Genomic DNA, 24,421 nt, shown 5'->3' with positions numbered 1-24,421 from the left:
AAGCCCATTCTTTATGTGAATTTGTGCCCTTTGCTTGGCTTCTCAAAATGTTATTTTCATTTCTATCACCGTCACTATAACATAAAGATTTGTTTCTTTCCCCTCGCAAGATTTTCTTTTAGTTTTCAAATAGGGACAACCATCCACTGCTACATCACATTATTAATAATATGACTTTTAATCAACAATTATTAAGTTTAGTAATTAGGCTACAATTTAAGAAGAACTTGATATTTTCATCCATTTAGTGAAGGTTTATAAAGTGCCTTCTATATGTCTGGTGTCATGTGAGGAATTTTGCAAACTGAATCTCATGCCCATGGTAAATTTGCAAAGGAGGTTGTTAAATATGTTGCCTCAATGAAAAACCTAGGGCTCCATGGTCTGACTTCCAGTGCTGGGCTCCTTCCCTAATAGCCTGCCGTAGTCTTTTTCTCCACCCTATTGGCTCCTCATTAACCTACTCTAGGAACTACCTTAACTAGGTCCTGTTTGATTTGTTTGGTAATTCTGGTTTGCTGTTTGCAAATTACTGGGCTGGAGTATTTCAGAAAGTATGATATGCCCACTACTTGCATCGGCTTCACCTGGTATGCTTGCTAAAAACCAGATTCTTGTGCCCTAGGTCTCTCATTATGAGGACAGAGAGACAACCAGAATGATTCTAGAATCCACATTCTGTCCTCGTGGCTATCCAGCTCCTGGGCTATCTTACAACCTCAATAGGATCAATCCCATAAACATTCCTAAAATTGCCCAGAGTGTAGCTTGGAACAACTAAAATATCATAGTTTCTGATCCTCAATCCTTTTTTTGAGTTTGATCACCTCCCAGGGGACATAGAGATTTGGGAGTCACACTGAAGCCACAAATGAAAGAGAAGAGCAACCCAGGAAGAAGCAGTAGAATAAATAAAAAGAGATCTCTTGGAACACATATTTATTTTTAAAAATATATTTTTTAGATATATAGATCACAGAAAATGTTAAATTAAAAAATATAGAGGGAAGCAGACTTGGCCCAGTGGTTAGGGCGTCCGTCTATCACATGGGAGGTCCACGGTTCAAACCCCGGGGCTCCTTGACCCGTGTGGAGCTGGCCCATGCGCAGTGCTGATTTGTGCAAGGAGTGCCGTGCCACACAGGGGTGCCCCCCGTGTAGAGGAGCCCCACGTGCAAGGAGTGTACCCCATAAGGAGAGCCGCCCATCACGAAAGAAAGTACAGCCTGCCCAGGAATGGTGCAGCACACACGGAGAGCTGACACAGCAAGATGGCGCAAAAAAAAGAGACACAGATTCCCATGCCACTGACAACAACAGAAGTGGACAAAGAAGAACACGCAGCAAAATGGACACAGAGAACAGACAACTGTGGGGGGGGGGGGGGGTGGAGGGAAGGGGAGAGAAATAAATTTTAAAAATCTTAAAAAATATATATTATATATATAAGATTCCCATATACCCCACTCCCCACACCCCCACTTTTCTCATATCAACAACTTCTTTCATTAGTGTGCTACATTCATTGCAATTGATGAATACATTTTGGAGCACTGCTACACTGCATGCATTATAGTTTACATTGTAGTTTACACTCTCTCCCAGTCTGTTCAGTGGGTTATGGCAGGCTATATAATGTCCTGCATCTGTCCCTACAATATCATTCAGGACAACTCCAAGTCCCGAAAATGCCCCTATATTACATCTCTTTCCCTCACCCTGCCTTCAGCAACTCCAGTGGGCACTGTCTCCACATCAGTTTTATAATTAGAACATACATTTAAATGGCAGTTGGAGGGCGAAAGAAAATAGCTATAGGAGACCGAGCTGAGATAGAGACTACAGATGGAAATGGCTACCATAGAAGTGGAGAAAAAATAATAATTTCAATGTGCAGAGGCATCCTCAAGTTTAAAGATGGTAACAGTAAACTTCAAGTGCAGAAATAAAGACTAGGCTTGATACAACTTTGCCTGCCCTGTGATCTTGGACATGTTAGTGAATCATTCTAAGTCTCAGTCTTCTCATCTGCAAAATAGATAATATTTATTCCTACTTCATATAAACCACTTAAAATAGTGCTAGGCCTATAATAGACTTTTACTAAACATTGGCTTCTATGAGTTGCTAAAATGAGAACTGTAGTATTTTGCAATGAGGAGTCCTTTGTGATATAGAGAACTGTCTCAACGTGAGAAATTAAGAAAGCAAATTGTCATATGTGGATTAAAATGATGGTATAGGAAAGAGGAAAACAGACTAGGTTCTTATTTTATGATATATTTAGACTAATTTATCAATGGGAGAAGGAACCCCCTTGGGCTTTTTATTAATGAAGTTTTCTACATTTTTTTATGGTATTCTAGAGTCAGTTGAATATAATGCCCCTAAAATAACTTGTCTTAAATCTCTTTACAATCCATTTTTAGGCCCTCTATATGTTACAGAATGCTAGACTTACGCTGAGTGTTTGATAAATATTGGTTGGATTTGGAACACAGTCTTTTGGGATCTTGGACACACCAAACTCCAAAGGACAATTTAATAAGGAAAAGGTGTTCTCAGAACTTTTGTTATCCTCTAAGTGCTTGGCATCCCTAGTGTTTTGAGGTGAAACAAATAACTGAAATGTACAAAAAGGTTAAGGAAAAATGAAACCCTGTAAGAAAAATTTGTTACCGATCCAAGGAAAGGCCATGTAGAAAAGCATGCCTTCATTTTATTGGTATCAAATCTCAGCCATTTACTAACTGGGGACCTTGAGCAAGTTACTTAAATTCTCTGACCTTCAGCTGTACAATAAAATTAAAAATACCTTGCTTTCAACTGTGGACTAAAGTAGACTCAATATTATTCTAACAATGTAATTGATGTAAAGGCAATGGCCACCAGAGGTTCTGAGGGGTGGGAGAGGGAAGAATGGGTATAACATGTGGGCATTTTTGGGACATTGGAAATATCCTGCATGACATTGCAATGATGAATACAGGCTATCATACATTTTGTCAAAACCTATACAATTGTGCAGGACAAATCTGTAATGTAAACTATAGTCTATGGTTAGTAGCAATGTTTCAATATGTGTTCATCAATTGTAACAAATGTACCACACTGATGGAAGATGTTAATGTGGGGAAGTGTGGGAGGAAGAGCGAGTGGGTATATAGGAATCCTTTTTCTTTTTTTTTAGATACCAGGGGCCAGGAATGGATCTGAGACCTTGGATGTGGGAAGCTAGCGCTCAACCGCTACGCCACATCGGTTCCCCTGCTATATTTCTTTTTAGTTTCTCTTTCTTTTCTTTTTTTGCAGTCTAGTTTCTCACATTTGGAAAAATCGCAGGGGTCAGCACATCTGGAATGCAATGGATAAGCCTCACCCTGGGAAAACCATCTCTGTGATCATGGTATCTCCCCTGCCAGGTAAGTATATCCCAGCTATATTTCTGATGTAACATTTGTGTAATCTAAAGTTTCTTAAAAAATTAAAAAACAAAAACAAATCCTGGCTTTCAGTTTCAAACTGAAGCTCAAATGAGAGATTTAAAACACGCAGCAGTTGCCTAGCAGATAGCAAACAGTCAAGGAGGGGAGTTTCTTTCGCTTTTCTCCTTTCTGCTGGCCTTTCCTTGAAGGTTGGTCAGAAAGGGTGATTTTGTATCACCAAGGTAGTTGCAATTGAATTCTGGGCCCACCTCACCCTAGGTTAACCTTAAAGTTATTTAAATGCAGAAAATTTACATAGTTTTCTGAGTAACTTAACAGACTTCTCTAACACACCTGGAAAATAAAAAACACTGCAAAGTACAAAGAGAGAGCTGTGAAGGCATCTTTTGAATGCCAGTGAATGTGGCCCTTGTTGGATCTGTGAGAAAAGTGAATTTCAAAGAAATGAGTATTTTTATAGAAAGTGACCTGACCCAAGCTCTTAAAGTTCAAAAGCTCCGGTGTGTTAGCAGGAACGATTTAGTTGCTCAGGGGCTGTCAGAATGCTGGAGTAGTGAAAAAGCTCACTTGAGTAAGCATACCTGAGACAATTTAGGACTTTGAAGGGAGGACTGAATTGTGTTTGGGGCAGACAGGTAAGCAGTGTAAATTCCAGAGCTCCTTATAATGTGCTCGAGGGCAGGCGTTCTCAGCCTTTTGGATTTCACAGAGTACTAAAATTTCAAAAAGAACTTAGGGGACTGACATAAACTTGACAACTCCTTCTTTTGCCAAGTAAGGAAATGATAAAACAATCACCTGCCATTTCAAAAACGACAAACTTTTAATACCCCCCAGTGAAAGGCTATAATCTTAGCGTAAAGGACTGTCATTTAAATGGACGATATTTAGCTTGATGAAAAACTCATTCTGTAGTTTTCCTTATTTCACTGAACACCAAGGAAAACTCTACCCCTTTGCTTGGTACTCACAGCTAAGCAATGGCCTTCAGTTATTTGAGGAAAGAATTTAAGTAACAGCCAGCTTTGGACATATTTAACCACAATAATTTTTTTTCCTTTTTTTTAAATTTTTATAGTTTGTAGATCCTTAACCTGCTCATCAGTCATTTTTTTTTGTTCTCTTTAAAAATTCTGGGCGAAGGATGACCAACCCTCCAGCTGTTCCTGGACTGAGAGACTTTCCCAGAGACTTTCGGGCTTCAGTCAGGACAGTCCTGGGAAAATGGAGGGGGTGGGCACTTTAACTGTTACTCTCATTTTTTGGCAAAGGGCTAAAACTTAGGGACACTGGATGATTTTCTTGAGGTAGCTCTGTGCTTAAAGGCCAGACCTGGAGCTCATACCTAAATCTTCCAGCACTTAGTTTGCTATTTTGTGCTGTCTTAGCAATCTTAAATTCAACAAATTGTTTTGGGTTCCACTGGGAGGCAACAATTTTGAGATGGTTTCAGATATACATAAATCACTTACTTATATCAATGAACTCACACTCCAGAATGCGTAAGCTTTTAAATATGTTTAAAAGCTGTGCTATTCTTACACCATTTTGTATCTTTATTTTTTTCATCTTAAAGACCTCAAGTTCTTTTCTTGGGCACATCTTTACCTGGGCGGCTGAATGTGGCTGAAGTAAAAACACAGCTATGGCGATTGGCCTCACTTTTAATTTATGAGCTTTAACCTCAAGTGAGCACTTAAATCTACCCAGAATTTGCATAGGCTATTCACTCTCCCATTAGACAGCTATTTCATACCTTCTTTCTTCTTCAATCTTTAACACCTTGCAGATTGTCATTCTCAGTGAAAAACATTGTTTCCTAGTTGAGTAAGAAAAATTAAGAATGAACCATAATTTTCATAAGCTGTTGCTACCACATCTACCTACCTGCCAGGATTTGCATCATATGTATTCTGTGTATCCTTTTATTGTTGATGAACTGGCCACACTTTTATGTACCTTAGATCAAGCCTTCCACTTGCCATTTGTACCTTATTGCCTACTCAAGGATATCACTTCAGCAATTCTCCTCTCTCACCTCGGCATCCTCAACTTGTCTTCTCTATCAGAGCATTCTCATCAACCCAAAAACATGTTCTTCCATCTTAAATGAGAAACAACAACAAAAGCACAATGTTCTTAATCGCATGTCCCCTTGTGCCTGCAGTCTTATTTATTTGTACATTCAGAGTAAAACTCCTTGAGAGAGTTTTTGCTGTCTCTAATTCTTCTTTCCCAGTCTCTTATAAACCCAGAACATCCCTTCTACCATTTCCTTTAAGCTATTCTAAACTTATTTTACCTCCTACTTTGCTCAATCTTATGAGTAGTTCATAAGCATTATCTTGACGTATCAGTAGCATAATCCCTTGCTGTGAGGAATGCTTTCTTCACTTGGTTTCCAGGATGTTATGTCCTTTGCTGCTTTCTTTCATCTCCTTGACATTGGAGGTTCAGCTGTGAACCTCTTCTCATCTATTTCTTGGCTTGTTAATCTCATCTATTTTCATCTTTTTAAATACCATATGTATGCCGAATCAACCAAATTTACATTTCCAATCCCAGTCTCTCAGTCTAGGTTTTTTTTTTCTTTTTTTTTTCAAGATCTAATTTAAAGGTAAAGATATTTATTTCTCCCCCCTCCCTCCATTGTGTGTTCTTCTGTATATTCTTATCATGCGGCTTCAGGAACCAATTCTGGGACCTTCCGGAGTGGGAGAGAGGCGATCATTCTCTTGCATCACCTCAGCTCCCTGGTCTGCTGTGTCTCTTATTGTCTCCCCTCTGTGTCTCTTTTTGTTGCATCATCTTGCCGTGTCAGCTCTGCCTGTGGGCCAGTATTCCTGTGCGGGGCAGCACTCCTTGCTTAGAGCAGCACTCGATGTGGACCAGCTTGCTACACAGGCCAGCTTGCCCTCACCAGGAGGCCCTGGGTATCAAACCCTGGACCTCCTATATGGTAGACAGGAGCCCAATTACCAGAGTCACATCTGCTTCCCTCTCAATCCAGGTTTGTATGTTAATTTGCCCACTTGATATCTCTTAAAATTCTAAGAAAATCTCATACTTAACATGTCCAAAACTAACTTCCTGATCTTCAGCTACTCCAACTGATATAACCTGCAAACTTTCCCTTCTCAGCTGGTGATTGACTCTATCTCAAGCCAAAGAGGAATATTTGCATCTTTGTTTTCTCACATAATCTACCAGCAAGTCCTTTTGATTGTGCTTTAAAATGTATGTTTCAAAACCATCATTTTTTTTGGTTCAAATCACCATTATCTCTAGCCTGGATTATCACAATATTATTCAGGTAGGCACAAGTCCCACATAGCAGCTAAAACGATCTGTTAAAATCCAGGTAAGATCAAGTTACTCTTTGGTTCAAATACCTTTCTTTTCCCTAACCTGCTCAGAATAAAATCTTCAGTCCATTAAGTGCACTACAGAGGAAAGCAGATGTGGCTCAAGCAATAGGGCTTCCATCTACCATATGGGAGGCCTGGGTTCGATTCCCAGGGCCTCCTGGTGAAGGCAAGCTGGCTCACCCTGTGGAGAGCTGGCATAGCAAGATGACACAACAAAGGGAGAACAGAGGAGAGACAACGAGGGACACAGCAGACCAGGGAGATGAGGTGGCTCAGGCAACTGAGTGCCTCTCTCCCATACCGGAGGTCCTGGGATCGGTTCCCAGTGACTCCTAAAGAGAAAGACAAGAAGAAAAGACAAGCAGACATGGAAGAACACACAGCGAATGGACACAGAGAACAGACAGCAAGCACAACAACAAACAAGGGGGATGAGGGAATAAATTTTTTTTTAATCCCCTCCAGATCCCATACCCTCTGTGCCCTTGTCTTAGATTGCTAGCACTGCTGTAACAGAGCACCATAACTTGGAGGATTCAAATGACATAAAGTTATTGCCTCACAATTCTGGAGGCTAGCTCTCTGAAATCAAGGTGTTTCCAGGGTCAAGCTCCCTCTGAAACCCGTTGGGGAGAATCTTTCCCTTCTTCCTACTTTCTGGCAGTTTGCTGGCAATTTTTGGCTTGCAGCACTTTGCTCTCTGTCTCAGTTGTCACATGATATTCTCCCTGAGTCTCCTCATCATATAAGGATATCAGTCATATTGGGGTAAGGACTGCCCTACTCAAATATGACCTCATCTTAACAATCTTTAATCCCATCAGCGAGGGCCCTATTTCCAAAGGTCACACTGTGAGGTACTGGGGGTAAGGGTTTCAACGTAATCTTTTTTTTTTTTTAAAGATTTATTTATTTATTTATTTCTTTTCCCTTCCCCCCACCTGCACCCCAGTTGTTTGTTCTCTGTGTCTATTTTGCTGTGTGTTCTTCTTTGTCCGCTTCTGTTGTTGTCAGCGGCACTGGAATCTGTGTTTCTTTTTGTTGCATCATCTTGTGTCAGCTTTCCATGTGTGTGGTGCCATTCCTGGGCAGGCTGAACTTTCTTTTGCACTGGGCAGCTCTCCTTACGGGGCGTACTCCTTGCGCATGGGGCTCCCCTACACGGGGACACCCCTGCGTGGCAGGGCACTCCTTGCGCTCATCAACACTGCGCATGGGCCAGCTCCATACGGGTCAAGGAGGCCCAGATTTGGAACGTGGACCTTCCATGTGGTAGACGGATGCCCTAATCACTGGTCCAAGTTCACTTCCCTCAACATAATCTGTTTGCTGGGTGCAATTAGACCCATCACAGCCCCATGCTCGGTCTGCTCCAGTCTCCCTGGCCTCCTGGCAGTGGTATCACGCAACATGTCAGCCCCACACATCCCTGGGCCTTTAGACCTGTACCTTTTGCCTGGGACTCCTGTCTCCAGGTACCCTCAGGGCTAGCCATTTCCCTCCTGGCTCCACTCCCTCTTCCCCATTGCCTTCAAATCTTGGCTCAAATTTCACCTTCTGAGTGAGGTCTCCCAACACTCTATTTTGCACTGTCACCCTTTCCTTTAGACCTTCTGTTCTCTTTGCCTGCGTTATTTTTTTTTTTTAAAGATTTATTTATTTATTTAATTTCCCCCCCTCCCCTTGGTTGTCTGTTCTTGGTGTCTATTTGCTGCGTCTTGTTTCTTTGTCTGCTTTTGTTTCTTTGTCCGCTTCTGTTGTCCTCAGCGAGGTGTGGGTGGCGCCATTCCTGGGCAGGCTGCACTTTCTTTTCACGCTGGGCGGCTTTCCTCACGGGCGCACTCCTTGCGCGTGGGGCTCCCCAACGCGGGGGACACCCTTGCGTGGCACGGCACTCCTTGCGCGCATCAGCGCTGCGCATGGCCAGCTCCACACGGGTCAAGGAGGCCCGGGGTTTGAACCGCGGACCTCCCATATGGTAGACGGTCGCCCTAACCACTGGGCCAAAGTCCGTTTCCCGTGCCTGCGTTATTTTTAACCATAGCATGTTTCATCTCTAATTTACTACACAATTTACGTGCTTATTCTCTCTCGCCCCCTGGAATGTAAACTCCAATTCTATATGGATTTGCCCATGCTTTGTTCACTGTTTTAACACTAGAGCCTAGAACAGACCCTAACACCTATAAAAGTAGTCAGTTAATATTCGTTGAATGACTTAATGAATATATTTCTGTGGAGTCTAAGAGGGGACAAGTGATAACGGGCCTGTACTCAAGGTCTGAACCACTGGCAAAGCCCTGGAACTGAATATGCGGATGATTTTCCCAACAGAATGGGGCATCTAGCTCATCCTTACAGAAGGAGAGCCATCAAGGGCCCGTGTGCCTCGCAGGTGAAGCTCGTCTCAGGGTGTCATTATTTGACTTCACGAGAAGCTATACAGAACCTTTGGCTGAGAGTCTGAAGCTACCTTCTTTGCTCTGTTTATCTGTAGCTTCCTATGATGAAAACCTGCCTTGTGGCATGTCCTGCGACTTGGACATTTTCAGAATAACACTGGTGTTTGAATGGTTTCCAAGGGAAGAGCCTGCCTAACCTGTTGATTTGTCCCATGTAGGAAGCAGCAGTCCTCCAGGCAACCCTCAAAGCACAGCCTGTGGCCTTGTGGCCTACCTGCCGTAACTTCCCCAAGTTTGCTTGACAGACAGTGCTGCCCATGTCTGGCTGTGGACACTCCTTTTGCTTCTTCACATCCCAACTCCACTGCCGCTTCTTGCTTCGGGCACCCAGCCCCACCTCCAAACAGAGTTTAAAATTGCTATACAAATATGAAATCTGTTAGCTTTAGCTTTAACTCCCAGTATTGACTGCCAGGTTTAAAATGAAACATTTTGTACACTTAGGCTTTAGAAATAATTTTTGCCATAAGGAAAGGTCACTCTGAGAGGATTTTTCACTTCTCGGCGTTTTAAGATAATTTTATAAAAATTACAGGAAATTTGAAAATAGCTGCCATTTTCACAAAATAAGAAAATGTGAGCCTAAAATTAATTGAATTTAGAAACAATTCTCCCCATCTACCTCCCCAAAGGGGAGATGCCAATGTGATTTACACAAGAGGTGCTTATAATCCTTGCCTCAGATAGTCTCTAATGTGTTCCACATGTCTTTCTGCCCCGAGTCTAACCTCACATTTCAAAGAAAGCCATTAGGGATGAAGTTGAGATCAGCCATATGGCAGACAGGTAGAGTTTCTTTTTTATTTACAATATCCATGAAGTGGAATCGGCAGTGTGGGAGAGTAGTTAAGATTCTATACAGTGGAGTCCCACAGACTTGGATTCAGATCCTGGCTTTTCCATAGACTTGTACACTTAAACTTTGGATGAGATGTTTCATATCCTTAAGTCTTCAGTCAGGGATGGAATAGGAAAACAATCTCACATACTCCATGAAGTTGTAGAGATGCTTAAATGAATGCCTACTGTTTTGGTTTGCTAGAGGCTATCAGGAGCAATATATCAGAAATGGGTTTGTTTTTAATAGATTAAAAACATAATTCTGAAGCAGTGAAAATGTCTCAATCAAGACAGCATCAGAGATGCTTTCTCTCTAAGCTCATATTGAGCTATGTCTAGCCTGTCCCCTTCCAAGCCTCTTCCTCAGCCTCAGGATTTCTCTGTCTCTGCCATTTTTCCTCCATGTCTGCTGCGTTCAGTCCTCCTTTAATAAAGGACACCAGCAAGGGGACTGTGATGGTTAGGCTAATGTGACAACTTGGCCAGGTAGTAGTACCCAGTTGTTTGGCCAAGCAAACACTGGGCTAATTGTAATACAAGAACATCTATGGACTTTAATCATCAGTGAGTTTACTGTATTGATGGCTGATTACATCCACTATCAACTAGGGAGATTGTTGTCAGCAACGAGTGACATTTTAGCCAATCAATTGAATGCCTTAAAAGAGCAAGTGATTTCAGCATTCAGAAAGAATTTCCTAGCTTATCTCTGGAAAGCTAACGTCTCCCTGAAACTCATCAAGGACCTTCATTGGACTTTTATCGGAACCCCTGGTTTGCAGCCAGTCTGTGGAACCTGGACTTGTGCATCCCATGGGCATGTGAGAGAATTTTATAAGATCTTTTACTATTTACAGATATCTCCTGTTGATTCTGTTTTCCTAGAGAACTCTGAGTGATACAAAGACCAAGATTCACCCTGAGTCACACTTCACTGAAATAATACAATCAACCCCTCCCTCCCCCACTGAATCTAATCCAATCAAAGGGTCCCACACTCACAGGAATGGATTCATTCTAAGAACATGATGTGGGTTTTTTTCTGGGATTCACAAAAAGCTTTAAACTGCCACACTCTACCCTCTGGATACCAAAAAGACATGTTTTTTGAAATGAAAACAACATTCATTCCATCACAATATTTCAAAAACCTTAAATCATTTCAGCAACAATGCTAAGTACAAAATTTCATCAAAATCCATTATGGTCATGAAGTCTGTCTTGGGAAATCATTCTCCTCCAGCTGTAAACCTGTGAAACTTAGAAAACAAGTTGTCTGCTTCCAGTATACAAAAGAGAGACAGTCTTGGAATAAAAGATCCCATTTCCATAGGGAGAAATTAGGAGGCAAACAAGAGTCACAGATCCAAGCAGTTCTGAAAACCTGCGGGGTATACGCCATTAGATTTCAGAGTCTCAGAGTCATCTATAGAATGACGTTTTCCTCTCCTTGGTGCCTTATGGAGAGATGGCTAGCCCAGTGGCCATCTTCTTGGTTCTACCCTCATGAAACATTGGATGGTGGTGAAGCTCTAGGCCGCAGCCTCTAAAAACACTGAGGTGAGGGCCAGACTCTCCCTAATCTCCAGGACTCAGGCCCAACCCCTTCAGAACAGTGGGGTGGCCACCTAGCTCTCCCCAACCCCTAGGGAACATGTTCCTACCCTCTCTATTGCCTAGAGTAGCAGCATTCTCTCTGAAGAATGGGTGGAAAGCCCTTCCTTTTCAAATGCCAGGGCAAACTCTACCTTTCCACATTCATGGGTGGGGGTCCCTCTCTTGACTGGAGGAGATGTCTTATGTCCAGACATCAGCTTCCATGGTTTTGCTCTTAAAGTCATTTTTCCTTCAGTCTCCCTTTTCTGTCCCTTTTTAGCTAGGGTTGACAGTGCTTTCATTCATACAGGTCTTGCAAAAACTTGTTGTTTTAGCACGCGGTCACAAGGTTCCAAGGCATCAGACACTATGGCTTTCCACTAATCCTTCCTGATAACTGCATTTTCAATCCTAACTTGTGCTGAGAAGACTGGTTCCATGTTCAGGTAAATCTTCATGTGGGGATCTATTCTCTGGAGACTCATTATCCAGAAGCTGGGAATTTCCTATATTATCAATTTCTGGTTTCTCTGTATCCAGGAGTTCAGTTCTCAGCTTATCCCTTTCCTCCCAAATTTTGCTATAAGCTGCAAGGAGAAGTCAGGGTGCATTTTCTAAATTTAGTTTGGAAATCTCCTTAGCTAAATATCCAAGCTTGCTACTTTCCATTTACACCTTCCATCTAGCATCAGGAGTCAATTTTGCCTTGTTCTCTGCCACCTTAAAGCAAGGATTGCCTTCCTTTCAGTTTGCAATGCTTCAGTCATCGTTTCTGTCTAAGCCTTCATCAGAAATATCTTTAGCATCCATATTTTTACCAACAGTCTCTTCAGAGCAATCTAGGCCTTTTTTAATAAAAAAAAATCTCACAGTTATTCCAGAATCTACCCCTCACCCTTTTATAAAACTTTTCCAACATTTTTAGTATTTGCATAGCAGCAGCACCTCATTTTCCTGGTTTGCTAAAGGCTGCTGAGAGCAGTATACTAGAAATGGTTTTGCTTTTATAATGGGAACTTATTAGGTTAACAGCTTACTGTTCTGAGGCTGTGAAAATGTCCACATCTAGGTATCTTCAGAGATGCTGTCTCATAGAAGTTTGGCTGTGGGTGATCAGGCACACATACTAAGCACCTTTCTCAATGTATGTTGTTCGATCAATGGTTGTTTTTGACTGTTAGATCTGCTTTTTAAATAGGAGCCTACTAGATCTCAGCTATTGGTAATAGCAAAAGGTTTAGTGAACTTGACAATTCCTGTTGGTGCTTTTGAAGTCTTAATATATAAATAACACATGGCCATGAACTTAAACTTGCTCATTTATTCACTCATTAAATATCCAGAACCTTCTGTGGGTGAGATCCTGTGCCAAGTACTATAGGGTTATAAAACATAACAGTCTTGGATTTTGTCCTGAAGAATGTGACGTTAGAAAACAAGGTTCCTAGGAAGGTAACGGGTCCAGGAAGATGGCTACTGGCTCAAATTAGGAAGAGCTTGCTTTTGGCTGGGGGAATCAGGAAAGGTTTATAAAGGTTATATAGTATTAAAGAAGGGTTTCCAAGAAGAAGTCAGACTTGGGAATTGTGATGAATAAGAAAAGAGCTTCTGAAGCAGTGAAAACATTGTGAGCATGTACAGGGAATAAAAGAGTTTGCCTGACGCTTTGAAATTTCTACATTTTTAGAGCAATGATCGCATTTGACCTACTGGACAATAAACTCCTGAGGGCAGAGATCTTTGACTACTTTGTCCACCAGGGTATTCCCAGAGTCTAGAGCCATGGCCGGCACATAGTAAACACTCAATAAATATTTATTGGAAGAATGTTTGTTAAATGCATGGATTTAAACCTCACTCTAAACTTGCAAGGTAGTTGCGAGAGATATTATTATCCCCCTTTTAGAAGAGCACACACTCAGCAAAGTTACAAGAACCGCCTAGGTCACAGAGTCAGCACGAGTCAAAGGAGTCCGTGGAAGTGCCTGGTATCTCAGCCACTTGTGCTGGTTTGTGTCCTCTGTCATAGGCTGACAAGAGGCAGTACAAAGTAGCATTCTCTCGACCAGAAGCCCAACTTCTCATGTTTACTGTTGCTGTGACTCTCTGCAGGCTACTTTACTTTGCTGAGATTCAGTTTCTTTCTTTGTAAAATGCAAATTATATTATTGGCTTCTAGAATGTTCCTGAGGAATAGAACAATGTAAATAATGTGCCTGGCTTGTACTCAGTACTTAAGAATATTGGCAACTTGTTCCACTCTAATGCTTTTTGAGAAAATTTAAAAAAAAAATTATTTAGACGGAGAAGATGGGTATTTTAATTTCAGCATGGCTTAATTAATAGCTGTGTATCAGGAAGTATTAGACAACCTACTTTTTCCTGCCAGCTCTTCCAATGACTTGCGTGTCACCTTGAACAAGTTATTTCACCCCTCGGAGCCTCAGTTCCCTCCTCTCTGAAATGGAGAAAACACATTGCCTCTGCCCAAACTCACAGGGTCCTGGTCCGAATTAAGCGGGAGGGTGAGGGCAGAGGCATTATGTAAACCGTTCTGAGCTGCATCCCTCTACGGGCGTGGTGGTTCTCATACAATCAGCAGAAGAGCAACCTGCTCACGTGAGCACTGGGAGCCAATATTAAAAGAAGGAAGATCCTTGAGTCTCCCCAGGTTATTGCTTTCCTGAGGTCTGGCTGCTCAGTAGCTGGAATGGGAGCCCCAGGAAAGGGAGAGAGTTATCAAGTTATCAAGCATCTTTCAAGTTGAGACAGCTCCTCCGCAGCCCGAACAAGTCCCTGCTTGGAAAAGGAACCTCAGGGCCTCCTCTCAGGGCAAAAACTCCCCGGTCCATCCTGCCCAGGCCTTGCCTCCTTCATTACGGCTGTTGAAGTGCAGCTACCCCTTGGCCCGGAACATCAGTAAGGCTAGAGCAGTCTGCGCGAGGTCTCTGAGTAAAGCGAGCTGCTCACCGGGAGGGGAGGACGGCGCGTTCGCATTGATGGGGCGCTTCCCCCGTGCTTCCCCACGCCTTGTCTCAAGTCAGCGCCTCGCAAGCATCCAAGGGAGAGTGGAGGGGGACACAAAGTCTCCGAGGGGTCAAGGGAATCGCTCAAGGTCACGCACCCACCTGGGAGAAAAGCCGAGGGGAGAATTCCAATGTCTGAGACTCCAAACTCCACTATTGCCAGAGCAAACCATTTGACACTGCTATTGGCATTAACAAAATGAGAGGATTTTTAAGCAATTCCTGTCGCATCGCTCAGCCCAAGATTTGATATTGTCGGGTGAAAACTGTGAACGAAGGGGACGGGCCCATCTAGGTCTGCTTCTAGGCAGTGTGAGATGCCAAGGTTTCTGGGAAGATTGGCCCATTCCAGACATTGTAGGTGTTTCTCTCATGGGCTCACCAGGTTTTCCTTGGTCAGTGAGAGCTGTTCAGCCCATGGAGCTTTCCTTCTGTAGTGGCTATTAGGAATCTCAGAGCTAAGTCTAGATGAGGGCAGGAAAAAAATTCCGTGGGGAGAAATTTGAGCACATTTGCCAGAGGAGGTACTGTTTGATAAGGGTTTTGAAGGATGGCTAGGAGTTCTCTCTTCTAGGCAAGACATGGATGAGGGAATGAGAGGTAAAATGGTACAAATCCATGGTAAAGTATATGTTGCTTTAGGGAATGGCAGGTGTGCAGGCAAGGAAGTTTTAGGAACCTAATCTGGAAGTTATCACACAGTACTTTCTGTGGCAGGATAATTTATTGAAAATGCCAATTTGTATTTTGTTTTCATTGCTGTAGAATGAGCAGAAGTAATGAGAGCAGCTTTTTTCTTCTCTTCCCACTTCTTACCTCTTTAATTTCTTACAAGGACTTTGAGTCAAAAAGGCTTGGGGTAAAATCAAGTTTTAACCGAGGAAGGAGGCATGTGGGTCTAGTAGAAGCAGAAATATAACTCTTGTCTTCTCAAAGCATCTCAGGGAGGGAGCTGAACCTTAGAGGGGATGGACTGTGTGGAAGAAAGACTTAGGGAAACTGGAGCTTGAGCACAGAGGCTGCCAGCCTCAGCTAAGGCCACACACTCCAGGTTGGCCAAAGGGCCATGGAGCTGGCCGCCTGGTTTTGAAACAGCACGAAGGATTCCTCTTGGAGCGCATGAACAGTGCCTGGTACCGCTCTTAGTCCAGCCTGCCCATCGCTCTCTCAGAGGCCTGTTCCACAGGATCTTCACAAAACCTTGGGTTGGAGCAGGAAACCCCAGTAATTACTGAGATAGAAATTTCTGTGAAGCTGGCAGATGGAGATGCAGAGCAGATTAAATTTCCTTTAGGGAAAATGACTGAGTACAATGACTAAGACCATTCCTACTAATATCATGCTTGATATGTGTTGGGCACTAATCGATATAGAGAAGATGTCGGCTTGATGGAGGCACAAGCGGGTAGAGGAGAGGAAACATTCAAGGAACATTTCATAGGTAGAGCTGACGATACACTAGAAGGAAATGTATACTGATGTCAAGTCACTGCATTCATTTATATCAATTTTGAATGCACTTGAAACGTGGCTGAGAAGGGTTTTAACTGGAGGCATTGCAGAGTACATAACATTCTGTTCCTTACATATGTTCATTTAACAAACAGAAAGAGAGCAAGAATTTTCGCTGCCTCCCATAAACATATATCCTGAAGAGGCACACATAACTGTACTATTCATTCATTTTATATTCTTTACCGATGGTGCCTATTTCTTTGTGTGTTCAACATGCTGCAGTGGGAAAGACTAGGGATAGACCCAAGATATGTAAGGGAGATAAAAAAATCTTTATTCTGGCTACCTAGTGGTTTTGGGCAGATGTAGGAGGGGGAAATATTTTGGCTAATATCCTGTATCACTTGACAAGTGTTTTTAGTGGATTATAAGATTAAGATCCTGTTTCACTTATAATTATATTATATATATACATATATATATATATATCTACCCATCCATCCATCTACCCATGTATTCATTTATTTATTCTTAAGTATTTATTGAGCACCTACTGTATGTAGGCTACTATTTGTGGCACAGATGAAGAGATCTAAGACATAGTTTATCATGCCACAGGAGAGGTGGATGCCTTGGAAGCAGGGGAGTGTATTGAGAAGAGCACTGAATTGGGAGCTGGAAGATCTCGGCTCTGCTACTGCTTTCTCCATTAACTAGCTGTGTGATCTGAAACCGCTTAACCTCTGACACAATTTCTCTATTTAGGACGGGAGAAGATTGCTTTAAAATCTGCTAAGAACTTTTCAATGTTCTGTGATTCTCATACATACAGATAAAGGAAATTGTAAGATCCAGTTGTTGTCATGACCAGCCCTGCACAGATATTACTGCTGTGTTCTTTGACTCTTCCTCTGCTCTTTTTTAAGTTACTTAGCAACTTTATGGCTGGGTAGCCCTAGTTTTATACCCATGAAGTGGGCAATGCATTTATTCTTGCAGCATTCATTAAGCAGCAGCATGAATGGACCACTGTGTACCACCCACCAAGGCAAGCCCCGGTGATCAAAGATAAATGAGGCAGAGGGTCCTGCATACAGTGAGAGAATAAATATCAGTGCTAACTACATAAAGCATGCAGGTTTATCATGTTACAAAATACTCAAAGAGGTGGACGGATCTTCTCTTCACTTCTCCAAGTTTCCTCTTCTGGGTTCTGTCTCTGCTGAGCATCGTCTGAGGCTGCTCCCACACATGACAGATTTGCCTCTGTGTACAGACTCCTTAAGTGTTGTTGTCACTACCATGGAAAGCCGTCTTCAGGAACGGCTGCTTCTTTCCTGGGGTGTGGGCTGCAAGGAGTTCCATGGAGCCAGAGCGATCACAGGCTTAGAGCAGCTTTATGAAAGTTAGTCGCGGGTGGGTTTTCAGGGGCAGACTCCGCCCCACTTATTAGCACAGTGTAGGAAAGGCACGGACCACTCTTCTTGAGAGAGCATGAGAAGTTTATGTGCTTTAAATGAAAGCGCCCCATAAAAACACAGGCTCGGGCAGCATAGAACAGAGGCACAAGGGTGTCTTTATTCTGCAAGGCTGTAAAAGGCTGACACAGGAGAAAACAGCTCTGTCCAACTTAATCCGCAAATCATTCGTATTTAGAGTGCCATGTCGCTCCCCTTCTTTTGTCCTCAGCTTAACTGTATTATCTTTTGGCTCTCAAAAGTAATTTTTAAGCCTTGAAATTAGAAATGGAAAGACCAGGGAAAAGATTGAAGAGACAGCTAAAATTCCATACAACAAACTATAAAAGGATCATACAAGCCTATATGTTACCACTTTTAAAACATTTATTAATGTGTTTTGGAAGAAGAACCAGTGGCGATGTTGCATCTTATATCTGAAGGTGTCTTAGGATGAGAGATGCCCAGAACAGGAAATACACAATCAATCACCCTATAAATTAAAATGCAAAACAATCTACATTAAGACTCTTATCTTAACTTACTCAAAAGATTTAACCTTCCTCTTCCAAAGGATGGAGGTGATTTATATGATGTTAGCAAAAGTAAAAGTCAACATAAGTTAAGATTTTTTAAAAAAATATCTTGCCACCCACAGTTCCTTTGGATTAAGATCTGGTTGTGAAAGATGTTTGGCAAGAACAGCCTGGAGAGGCTGTCTTGCTCAGAAACACAGTCATGCAGGTAAGTTAGATTTTATAATTGAGAATTTATTTAGGAGAATAAAAAAAGAAAATATATCATAGCAACATATGTTTGCAGTACCAGCTTCCTGAACCTTCTATTTTGTTATGACATAATTAGTAATAAACAATACTAGGATGGTGATAACCATAAAACTGGGATGCCATCCAAACCAACTGTTGATTTCAAATAATACCCCCTTTCATCTCATGTTTAAGGAAAGCTTAGGAGATTTTTCTGGAAATTTTCCATTGAGCCTCATAGTTTTGGATTAAGATGTTTTGAGCCCTCTTGAGAAGCAATCTGGATTAATGGAAATGACTCCAGCCCGAAAGGTGGTATACCAGATGTGTGCCACTGATTACTTAGCTGTGTGACCATTGCAAAGTTATTCAGGCCAGAATTGTAGGGAGAGGATAAATCCTGGGACAGGTGTCAGAAGATCTGAATTCCAGTTGTGGCTCTGCCAAGTACCTACCCAGAGCTTGTAACCTCGAGAAAGTCTGTGAGGTCTTCTAACTCTCATTGCCTTGGTGGAGTTAAACTAACCTGCCTACCTAACCTGGTTGCTAAGGAAATTAGGATTCTATATGTAAATACCAGGTATTTAACTCTTGTGGGGCTCAATTCCATCATCTATAAAGCATCCATTCAACAAATATTTATCAAGGACCTACCATTTGGAGTACTCTTCTCGGCACTATGATATAGCAGTGAGCGAAACATGCAAAAATCCCTGCCTTCATGAAGCTTATGTTCAATCGGACAGAGATACACAATAATAAATACATTATTGATATCTACAGAGAAATATTAGAGAGTGCTAAATATTATGGAAAACATAAAAAGCAAGGATAGAGAGAGCTGAGGATGGGGTGGGGCGGTTTGCAATTTTTAATGTTGGTCAGTGGAAGTTATATTGAGAAGGTGATCTTTGAGCAAAGACCTACAGGAGTCCCAGTTTGAGCCTAAGTAGATTTTTACCCTAGAATTCAGGTAAATAAGGGTGCTGCTGTAAAGGCTAGATTGTTGTCTGGTTGCTTGGAAATGAAGGATCCTTCTGAGAGAAAACCTATGTCAGTGCAGAGGGAGGCAAGCACGTAGTCGTAATCTAAGGGAAAGATCCACTTTGAGAAGGTCAGCAATCATGACTTACTTCATCTTGTTCGTAGGACTCATGGCTAAGTTAGGGTAAGAGGCTACAGATAAAAGCTGACAGAAATGCCTCTCTACAAAAGTATCAGTAACACCAGGCAGAGTTTTTTTGGACCTCAAAAGGCAGAATGTGATTATAGTGAGTATAATTAACACTACTGATTTATAAATGTGTAAATGTCAATTGAAAGAAAACTAGAGAATAATCTAGGGAATGTATAGAATAGTGATTTTGGTGGTAGATGAAGATTGTGTGTTAATGATATAAATATAAGAAAGCTCTTCTTTTACAGAGTGCTAAGAATATAATGATAATGGGAAAATCGTAACTAATGTAACCAACGGGTGATACTTAACAGTAATGTTGTAAGATTCTGTAGCAGTGGTAAGAAGATATTATTTTAATTCTAATGGACAACAATGGGGTATAAGGTAGTATGAGATTTTTCCTTTTTGAGTAATGAAACTTTCTAAAATTGACTGAGGTGATGACAGCACAACTCTGTGATGAAAATGAGAGCCACTGAGCGTTCACTCTGAATGGATTGTACAGAACATAGGGCTGTATAACACAGGAATTCTGCGGTGGATGAGGGACTATGGTTAACAGGACAAATATAAGAACATCCTCTCATGAACAATAGCAAATATATAATACTAATACAGCTTGTTAATAATTGGGTGGATTGGGGAAAAAACAGCAAATGTAAGATATGGGCTATACTTAGCAGCAATATTTTGATTATGCTCTTTCGTAGTTTGTAACAAATGTTTCTCAGCAATGCAAGGTGTTGGTGGTGGGGAGATGTATGGCAGCCTTGCATAATGGTATGCATGTTTATTTTGCAAATTCACAGCCTTTACTATATACACTTGTTTAAGTATGTTCATGTATGAATGAGATACTTTAATTAAATTTTATTTAAAGTAAAAAAAAAAAGCAGAGTATGGCTCAAGTTGAAGGGAAAGAGGATAATCCAGTAAGGCTGGGCAGACTCCAGCTGAGGATGTGGTGCAGGAGGCTCAGTGGAATGCGAGGGCAACGAATGCCCTCGGTGCCGCCAGGGCAGGGGTCAGCAGCTCCGAGAGCAGTTTCCAAGCGCAGAGTTGACATTCTGGGATTTTTGAGGTTTGGACGAAAATCATCATCATCAGGAGTGAAGAAGAAAAGGAGGTGAAAGGCAGACACCACGGGATTTTAGCAGAGAGGATGGTGAACTCGTGTAAGACAACCTCTGGTGACATCCATAGCCCTTCAGGGAGACACTTAATTTCATGTCTGGAGGTTTTCGGAGGGCTGGTGGGGCAGCTGGTTCCCTCTTTCCCCCTTCATGATAATGTGACCTACAGTCATGAACAAAGGGGGTGGGAGTAGACTTCACAGGATCTCCCAGGCTCATTACATAGGCACGACCAATTCACAGGTACCTAGATTATAATAAAATGTCCACTATTAAAAATGTGTGATGTGGGATTTTGTGTACTCATTCAATCATCAGGGATTGTTTTGCTTCTGTTAAGCTCATGCCACTCTCTGAGGAGGCCCAGCACTTGGATGCTCAGTTAAACCTTGTATTTAATTAAATAGCTATTCAAATTAATTAATAGCATTACTAGTATTGATAATAATAATCTCTTACAGTAAACAGAACTTTTTACATTCCAATTTTTTAAACTTTATTTTTAAAGAAGTTTTAGTTTACAGAAAAGTTACCTAAAAAATATAGGGGACTCCCATATATCCTACTCCCTTCCCCACTCACGAGTTTTCCCCTATTAATAGCATCTTATACTAGGATGGTGTATTTGTTACAATTGATGAACAAATATTGAAGCATTGCTACTAACCCTGGTCTATAGTTCACACTCAGGTTTACATTTTGTACCATACAATTTTATAGGTTTTTACAAAATGTGTCATGGCCAGAACAGTTCCAACGCCCTAAAAATGCCCTATATTCCAACTATTTTATTCAATTTGTCGAATTAAATCATAACTCTTGCCCTTTTATGTGACTTAACACCTAACCCTGTCAAAACCTACTTCTCAGACTTTTTTTACCATCTCAGTTGATGACATCAGCATTCATCTAATCATGCAAATAGGAAATGGAGCAGAGCTTCTTGAACTCAGTCTCCTTTGTATCTTACTGATCACCACCAAAACTTTATTTAAAGATTTCTTTCTTTCTTCCCCTCTCCCCCATTGTTTGCACTCGCTGTCTGCTCTCTGTGTCTTTTCGTTGTGTGCTCTGTCTGTTCATCTTTTAGGAAGCACTGGAAACTGAATCTGGAATGTCCCATGAGGGAAGGAGGTGCCTAATCACTTGAGCCACATCCACTCCCTGCTTGTTGGCTCTCTCATTGTGCCTCCTCGTTGTGTCTCCTCATTGTGGCATCTTGTTGTGTCAGCTTGCTGTACTAGCCCTTTGCATCTTCTTGTTGTCTTCTTGTCTTCTTTAGGTGGTATGGGGAACTGAACCTGGGCCCTCCCATGTGGGAGGTGGGTGCACAACTGCTTGAGCCACATCTGTGCCCCAAATTTTTAAATTAAAATCTATTCCTTCCTTTCCATCTCTACTGCCTCTCCCCTAGTTCAAGTGTTTACCATATCTTGCTTGAACATTTTAAATGTCATCTAAATTGGACCCCAACCTCTAGGCTTAGCCCACACATATTCTCTCATTCTCTGAACTGACCTTATCTAATGGGCAGAACTTACTATGTCATTTGTCTGCTTGAAATCTCAGTGTGTCCTCATTGTCCTAAGGAAGCTTCCCATTCCCTAGCCTCTGCCCACTGAACTAGGCTTGTTGCTCATTGCTCCTCCCAATGAAATGATGTCCCAGAATTTCTGAAATTCTTGCAGTGCATTTTGCCCTTTCACTTTTCTTCTAGAAGATTAACATATCAGCTACCTCTTTCTTCTTCATCAACTCTTGGGAGGCTTATTCTTTACTGAAGGCATTTCTTTCTTTCTTTTTTAAAAAATAAGATTTATTTATTTCTCTTCCCCCAGCCTTGCCCCGGTTGTCTGTTCTGTGTGTCTTTTTGCTGTGTCATCGGCTTTGTCTGCTTCTGTTGTTGTCAGTGGCATGGGAATCTATGTTTCTTCTTGTTGTGTCATCTTGTGTCAGCTCTCTGTGTGTGTGGCGCCATTCCTGGGCAGGCTGCACTTTCTTTTGTGCTGGGCAGCTCTCCTTATGGGGCGCACTCCTTGCGCGTGGGGCTCCCCTACGTGGGGGACACCCCTGCATGGCACGGCACTCCTTGTGCGCATCAGCGCTGCACATGGGCCAGCCCCACACGGGTCAAGGAGGCCCGGGGTTTGAACCTTGGATCTCCCATGTAGTAGACAGACGCCCTAACCACTGGGCCAAGTCCGCTTCCTCTGAAGGCATTTCTTGAACACCCTTGGGCTGCATTGCACACTCCCTCTTCTGTGGAGATACTTTATGTGAAAGTCATGTTTAAGTTTCTGCCCCCGCAATTAAGACTGAAAACTCCTTGAGGGCAGAGACTATATTTTGTTCATCATCCAAATAAAGCACCTGGCATATAATAAGTGTCCATGGAGTGTTTGAATCATGGATTTGAAATGGTGAAAAACCAGCGCAAATATTTCTTTATTAGGGATACATTGCCGGAACATATTCTCTCTCTCACTGTGTATTTGTAGCTCATTATATATACCACCATCATGGTGTTTATTATGTATATCAAACACCTTTTGTTTTTGATTATCATTTCCTGGCTAAAACATGGAGTTAGAACTCCTTTAGTTGTCCTTATACCATCGTTAACAAAAACAAAACTGAAAAGTCCATGTTTTTTTAGTAAATGAATAGGTGAATGAATGAAAGAAATGACTTTATGTCCTTCATTCCTTCTCCTTCCCCCTTTTGATGTCATAGTTTTAATTTGATTTCTATTTATTGTGGGACTAGCTTAATATTATGTTAATACTGTTGAATTGTATGAACACTATGTAGTGATTTTATAGTTATAATTAAGCTCATAATTTAAATGTATTTTTGCTTAAGCAAATTCAAGTAATCTTTTTTTTTAACCTGAGCTGTGAAATAAAATAAAAGCTTTTATTCTTCTGTGAAATAAGACAACGGTATGGAAATAACTGAGCTTGAGATACAATGTGTCTGGGTTTTGTTCTCTCTTCTGACACTAACTAGTTTTGGGCAAGTCAGGTAACCTCTCTGTGCCTCAGTTTGCTCATCTGTGAAGTAAGGACATTAAGATGAATTGCCAAGGTTGCTTTCTACTTAAAAATTCTGATTTTTTTTTCAATTCCAACTTTTCAAGTTTGTCAGTTTTTGATGATACTTAGACCACATGGGGATGCTTTCAAATCCATTGTACAATCAAGAATCACATGGAACTTTTATTCTATGCCAAAAACATCTTAATTACCTGCTGCCTTTGAAAATATTCTTCCCAATGGATACATATTGGCAAGGGGCTGCTGGAGGTAAGTAGCCAAAGAGAGGGGATCAGTGGACAATTTACCTAAAACCCTACATCTGAGATGCAATTATTTTCTGTTAGTTCATGCAATTTTATTCCCTAAACCTGTTTCCCTAATTAAGAAAAGAAGCCTTTTGGCAAATACAGACAGTGTAGAAATGAAAAATCATCAGCATAAAATAGTGAGGGAAACACCACTCCAAATGTGGCTTTCACATTTGCAATATGGGATAAAGCTGCCCCAAAGGCCCAGTAAAACATGCATGGATATGTCTTTCTGGCAAAACTGGCAGAATGCCTACTCCAGCTGGAGAAAGGAGCTCTAGGTATGTCAGTTGGGGAAAAAACATTCCATGGAAATAAGAGGCATTTATTTTTCAGCAAACAAGA

At 41.6% G+C, this 24,421-nt stretch overlaps 1 non-coding gene and 1 pseudogene across 1 annotated transcript in view; one reads left to right on the top strand and one right to left on the bottom strand.

Moving 5' to 3' along the window:
• The window catches only part of LOC101445216 (SRY-box transcription factor 11), a 129,338-nt gene that overhangs the window by 42,320 nt on the left and 62,597 nt on the right, over positions 1–24,421 (top strand). The window contains exon 4 of the transcript XR_011647481.1: positions 3,313–3,422. This is a non-coding gene — a transcript (SRY-box transcription factor 11). The remainder of the gene's footprint in view (positions 1–3,312; positions 3,423–24,421) is intronic.
• LOC111766295 (U1 spliceosomal RNA) lies at positions 3,303–3,430 on the bottom strand (annotated as a pseudogene).

The sequence above is a fragment of the Dasypus novemcinctus genome, chromosome 25, assembly GCF_030445035.2.
Source record: "Dasypus novemcinctus isolate mDasNov1 chromosome 25, mDasNov1.1.hap2, whole genome shotgun sequence".
Taxonomy (NCBI): Eukaryota; Metazoa; Chordata; class Mammalia; order Cingulata; family Dasypodidae; genus Dasypus; species Dasypus novemcinctus.
This window is presented reverse-complemented; position numbering and strand designations above follow the sequence as displayed.